This window comes from Panicum virgatum, chromosome 5K (genome assembly GCF_016808335.1).
Source record: "Panicum virgatum strain AP13 chromosome 5K, P.virgatum_v5, whole genome shotgun sequence".
NCBI lineage: Eukaryota > Viridiplantae > Streptophyta > Magnoliopsida > Poales > Poaceae > Panicum > Panicum virgatum.
In genome coordinates, this window is record NC_053140.1 from 22,625,715 (window position 1) to 22,632,216 (window position 6,502).

General features: G+C 51.8%; 1 long non-coding RNA gene across 2 annotated transcripts; it reads left to right on the forward strand.

Annotated features, from left to right (window-relative positions):
• Positions 1–3,243: 3,243 nt before the first annotated feature.
• LOC120709449 lies at positions 3,244–5,319 on the forward strand. Of its 2 annotated transcripts, none has more exons than XR_005689666.1 (4): positions 3,244–4,048; positions 4,142–4,202; positions 4,345–4,428; positions 4,636–5,319. It is a non-coding gene; the product is annotated as an uncharacterized LOC120709449 (long non-coding RNA). The 2 variants fall into 2 exon arrangements; XR_005689665.1 differs by having other exon boundaries at positions 3,245–4,048; positions 4,132–4,202.
• Positions 5,320–6,502: the final 1,183 nt, after the last annotated feature.

Below are 6,502 nucleotides of genomic sequence, written 5' to 3' on the forward strand. Positions count from 1 at the left end.
TATCACACGCATTCTAGTTGTAGTTCTAGCTAAACAAGTAAGCTCAACATGCATCTCATCCAAAGCCTCTTTAAATCAAAACCTCCAATCCGATCCCTCGATACCCAACCTACTCTGTTGAGATGGCCTGTCACGACGCCCTCCTTTTCAACGGGATACCCTGAAGCAAGTCGAACCCCCTTTGGGTAGATCCGGTATGAACTCCTAGCCACCATAGCTACAAGAACACCCCATGCAATCTATCTCGAGAATAGATCTAGGAATAAGCGCACCCAAAGCAAGAACGAAATTGAAAGAGAGACATGATCGCTAAATAGATCGAATGACATGAAGACATTACTCACATAATAGATTCGTTTGGATCGCCACCACCGCGTATACACCAGTGACGACTCCAACTAGCTCATGAACTCCACCATGACACAACCACGCAGGGAGGCCATGGCAGCTAGGGATGGCTTAAGCCATCTCCTAGACAACTTCGAAGACTTGCGGCGGCCGTCATCTCCCTCCGGTCTTGGCCCTAGGTTTTCATCGAGTTCTGGTTGGATGGATGCCTCGAGTTGAATAAGGTGCGAGCTATTTATAAGCCGAGGAAGCTACCGGTCGAAGGGGAAGGCAAACCGCCTCAGAAAAGGGCTGGGCCGGCCGGCCCCATGGGCCTAGGCCTGCCGGCCTACCCCTTTTCGGGCTCGCCTCGGTCTCATTTTTGGCGTGTAGACTCCTCGCATCTTTTAGAGTTTCTGTCCTTCACGATTGCACCCCTTTGGACGTTGTTATCTTGGAGATATCTTCGAGGAAAGTATAGGATAGGGAATCCTTCCTTAAATCTTCGTTTGCTTTGCTTAATCCCGAAGTATCTTGATCTCATCTTCGTGGGCTCGGTCCTTTGGGCTCTCTTGGAGGATGGATGTGCGTGAATGGGCTTCGAATCCACATGGGCTTTGGTCCTCCCTTTTGGGCTTTGGCCCTCGTATTTCTCCGTGTTAGTGCTCGATCACGGGCCTCGTCATTTCATGCTCTAAAATAGGCCAAAAACCTGCAAAAACGAAGTTCCTCCAAAATATATGTGCAAACGTGAAAATGACCAATAATTAGGCCGGGGTTAGGACGGTTAGTGATTTTGATATTAAATTCATGCCATTATCAAGGATAAACAAGGGATAAAACGGATACTTAAGGAGCGCCAACACTATGGCAGCGGCGCGCGGCAGCGGTTTGCCGGACTTGGCCGTAAACGGCCGTCCAGGGCTCGTTTCGAGCACAGCTGGCACGGGAAGCACGAGCACGATGCGACGAAGCCATCTAGGGCACCTGCGCAGGGCCTAGGCGAGCGGAGCAAGGCACATGGCGGCGAGCAGATGTGGCGGAGCTCCGACAAGCTATTTCGGGCGGAGCAGAGCGAGAGGGAGGGAGAGAACGGGCCGTAGAGAACCCCCACCTCAATGCAAAACTCCTGGAGGGCTCGAAGACGGCGAGAGAGCGGTGGAACGGCGGCGTCACGGAGCTTCGAGCGAGCCCAACAATGGCGCGGCGGCGGCTAGGGTTTGCGAGGCGAGCCTGCGGCTTCAGTTTGAGGGGTTCAAGGGGTGCGGGCGGCGCCATTTATAGGCTAGAGCAGGGCCCCTTGGCGTGCGCGCCAAGGCATAGAGCGGCGGCGCGGGGTGCGGCCGGACTCTGCAGAGTCCGTGCCCGACCTGGGGTAGGGGAAAGCCCTGATGGGCGGGCCCCACGCATCGGTGAGAGGAAGGAAAAGGGAAAGGGAGGCGGGTTGGGCCGGGTGAGGATAAAGGGAACGGGCCGACGAAGGAAGTTTTGGGCCGCGGGGAGAGAAAGAAAAGAGAGATGGGGTGTGGGCCGGCTGGGCTAAAAGCAAGGTAGGGAAAAGAAAGATTTTGTATTTTTCTAAAATGATTCAAACAAGTTCAACCCAAATTCAAATTCAAAAATTTGAATCCAAGCTGAACAACAAGTAAAATAAAATGCAAAGGCAGCATGAAATGCAACAAAACCTATTTCCCTTATATTTATTTTATAGCTAAGTATTTTATTTAATCATCGTCAAATGCTCTAAATACAAGATAAATCAAATAAAACCTTATCGAACTTACAACAAATGTAATTAAATTTATTTAGGCTCTTGATTTGGAAATACGGGTGTTACAAACCTACCCCATTAAAAGGAATCTCGTCCTCGAGATTCGACTAGGCTAGCAAAGAGCTGAGGGAATTCTGCCTGTAACTCATCTTCTCTTTCCCAAGTTGCCTCATCCTCTGCATGATGACTCCACTGAACCTTACACATTCATATCCTCTTACTTCAAGTAATTCTCTCTAGTGTGTCCAGAATCTTGACCGGATACTCGGTATAAGTCAGATCATCCTGCGCATTCAGTCCTCCAGTGGCAATTCCTCCTCTGACACCCTCAAACACTTTTTCAACTGCAATATATGGAACACATTGTGTACATCGGACAACCGAGCTGGTAGCTCTAAGTCATAAGCTACTTCACCCTTCCGGGCCAAGATCTTGAATGGTCCGATGTAACAAGGTGAAAACTTTCCTTTAACCTTGAACATACGCAAACCTCTGATAGGTGACACTTTGAGATACACAAAATCTCCTTCTTCAAAGGTCAACTCTCTACGACGAGTATCTGCATAACTCTTCTGCCTCGACTGTGCCACTTTCAGATTCTCTCTGAGGACTTGCACCTGTTGTTCGGCCTCTTTAATGATCTCAGGGCCGAACAACTGGCTTTCTCCTGTCTCTCTCCAATACAATGGAGTTCTGCACTTTCTACCGTATAATGCCTCAAACAGTGCCATCTTTAAACTGGTCTGATAACTGTTGTTGTATGAGAACTCCGCATACGACAAGCTCTTATCCCAACTTCCTCCATGCTTCAGAGCACAAGCTCTAAGCATATCCTCTAGCACTTGATTGATTCTTTCTGTCTGTCCATCCGTCTGCGGGTGACAAGCTGAGCTGAAGTTCAACTTTGTATCCATTGACTCATGCAATTTCTGCGAAAACCGAGACATGAACTGAATACCAATCCATCCATCCATCCTATAAGGGACCAATGCGATTTTGGCTAGGTCCACACCGCCCAGGCCACCCCTGCTGAGAGAGGAACACCATGCGCACCAAAAAATTGTACCCACAAAATCCCCTGCATCACAAAAGGTGGGAATAGATTTCATCGGCCTCCAATCGGACGGACGACAGCCAAAGGCTTCAACGCCGCCCGCCGCCCACACCCCCGCGGGCTCCAAATCCAAATCGCCCCACCTCCCGTCCGCCTCGCTTCGACCCGCCCGCCCCCGACGGATCTCGCGAAAAAAGGCCGCCGCCTCCTCCTCCTTTGGTTCGCTGCCGCCTCGTCCTTTGGTCGGCCGCTGCCGCGCACACTGCCGTCACGGCCGTCCTGCGCCCGGCGGGCACGCCGACGTCCGGAGCTTGCATGCCACCTAGCTGTCGTCGCCGCAGGTGGACCACCTGCTGTTCCGCGGCATGGCCAACGAGGTCCGTCGGCACCGGCGGGGTCTCGCGACGCCCGGCAGGCTCCGGGTGCCGGGTGGGCGTCGAGGGGCCCTGGTAGAGGCGACGCCAAATCTGGCGGGGGACGACCAGGTCCCACCCATCCCATGCAGGCAGAGAAGGGGCCGGGTCCTCGGCGACCAGCGCGGACACCACCGGAGGGGAGGCCGCCGCAGATCCGTTGCCGGCCGGAGGCCGCATCGCTGAAGGAGGTGGCCGGCAACATGAGCGCCAGGGAGCCGCAAAAGAGGGTCAGAACGAGGCGCCGGCGAGGGAGGGGCACGGCTGCGAGCTGGCCGACAGGGCGGACGCGGTGGAACTGGAGGGTGGACGCGACCTCACGTGGACGGCGGAGGAGCGGCGCCTTGCCTTAGCGGAGCCAAAGGTGGCCTTGCGTGGCCTGGCGTTGAGGCGCCCGACACCTCGGGTGGCGCGGCTCTGCAGAGCCCGGGTGGAGGAAGCTGAGGCTGGCGGTGGGATGCGCCACCTCTGTGCAAAATCCAGGTGAGCAAGCGAAGCACCTTATTTTTTGGTCCGAGTGTGGTCGATTTTGCGGTGCTGATTGGAAGAATCATGTTTCACTCGAGGATTTCTAAGAGGCCGCTGGAGCTGCTCGCTCTCCCAAGCAATGGCGTCCCCAAACAGCTTCTCAACATAGGTCAGTTGCTCTATTTCATCTTCATTATGGAATTGCTAATCTGCAATCTCTAATAAAACATCAATGTATGTTGATTTGGCAGATGGAAATCGTGTATATATTAAAGTGTTTACCAATGATGACTGTGTGTTGTGATTGCCAGGGTCTGGTTCTGGACTTACTGGTGAGACAATGATGGAGCATGGCCGCCACTAGATTGGCTATGATATTCCAAAGGCGATGCTCGGTGAGGAACTCTCTATGTGAAATTCAATCTAGGTGAAATCAAGTACTTGATGGGATGGGCTAATTAGCGTAGAGCAGAAGTATAAGCTTGATGTTATCTCTCTTTCACTTTGATGCAGAACAGCTCTGGGTCCTTGATGTAATCGATCTTTTAGCTGCCATGTTTTCAGGTTATGGTCTTATGTATCTCGCCCTTTCTTTTTTTCAGGTTATTCTATGGATCTCTACATACGACTGAAGCTTGTGGAGGAGATGCGGAAGCAATAGCACCAGTGGCTGGGGACTAAACAGATCATCGTTGCCACCACTTCCCACAAGAATGGCTCGCTAATCTCTGCAGGTAGTTCCTTCTCCCGCATTAGGGAAACTACATATTTTCTCCACGTTCTAGATTCAATGTGAGCAATCCACATATTGGGCTCTGTTTAAATCATATAGCATTCCTCAACATGAATATGTGTTCATAAAAAATGATTAGACTACGTTGCTGCATATTATGGTTCCAGGGAGCGTGTAGCATTTGAGAGTTAACTCAGTTGCGCCTGCACTTTTGAAATAAGAGATAACTGCTCCTTCTGTTGCAAAAAAAAGGTTGGACATTGTTGCTTCAAAGATAGTCCCACGTAAGGAGCATATGATTTACTGTCAAATATACTGCTGCTTAAGGGGCATGGCAGTGCTGACCCAAAGCTGTCATCGTTCGCTTGTTTCCTGATCCATGAAGCATTGCATATCTTTTCCTATATTCTCCTACCCGTAAGTTTTTTTGTTTCAGGCTCAGATTATTGTAGCTAAGTTATCTATTGTAGCTAAGTTATCTATGGTTGTGATGCAGTTTCAGATCAGATGGCTTGTTTTGGGCTCATATATGATATTTATCAGTTATCACTCATATATGAAATTTCATAATCCGATATTTATCACTCTCTGAACTTTCATAGGAAGTGTAGAATAAAACGTAGAAATGTCAATGATCAAGGCCATGTCTGTAGGAAAGTAGGATGCGTATAATGTGGTCGATGTATTGCATTGAGCCCCTTTGGCGGTATATATAGGAGTACATGGCTTGGAGGGCAAGTAGCCTCTCCTAGAGATAAGGAAGGTTATCCCGGGATTACAATCAATCCTAAACTAACAATATCCGTAGTTGCCTAATATACTCTAACATAACCCCACAGTCGTAGCGGTAGCAACACGAACGGTCAGACTAGAGAACAATGGAGACGTATCCCCCCTGCAGTCGGAATGCCAGTGCGAAAGCTTTGACTGGAGACTCATGCAGATGATAGCACTTTAGTGTCGTAGTAGCCGAAGTCGAGGTGGACGTGGTCGAAGCCGTGGAGGGGGCGCGGGTCGAAGCGTCGTCGAGGTTCTCGAGTACACAAACTCAGCAGCTTCTTGCCGAAGACAGCAGCAGGACGGTGTGGCGGATGATGATGGTAGACGGCGCGGTTTGCGACTTAGGTAACGCTCAGGACAGGGGTGGCGATGGCGCAGGTTGCAGCAAGTGTCGCGCTCAGATCAGGGGTGGCGATGACGTATTCCTTAAGGAACATCTGCGGCGATGTCCGCACCAGAACGGCTCGAGGCGCGGAGGCGGATCGAGCGCCTGCTTGACGAAGACCGGCGGCGAGTGGCGCCACCGTCTGAAAAGGCGACGACACCGGTAGGGTGGCTTGATCACAAACGTCGTCGCTGCAGCCTGGAAGGGCGCAGTAACACCTTCGTCCTTCGGGGGTGTCGACGATGAAGCGGCGACGAACGACAGGGCAACGCAAACCCGATCTCTCATCGGGAAAAAGAAACACAGCAGCAGCAACGGGACAAACCTCCGGGTACAATCTCGGGTGCACCTAGCTGGATATTCCCAGCCCACCTTTATCCTCATCTCTCCCCATCGGGAAAGAACAGTGGAGCATAGCAGAGGGGGGCGAGCCGGCGAAGTGCATCCCAAGTGGCCACTGCTCCAGCTACGCGGCGGGCTGGCGACCTCCGAACCATCCATGTAGCCGCGTCCTCGCGCGCAAGGCGGTGGCGGAAGCGGTGCTGAGGACGAAGGGGACGCAGGCTCGACG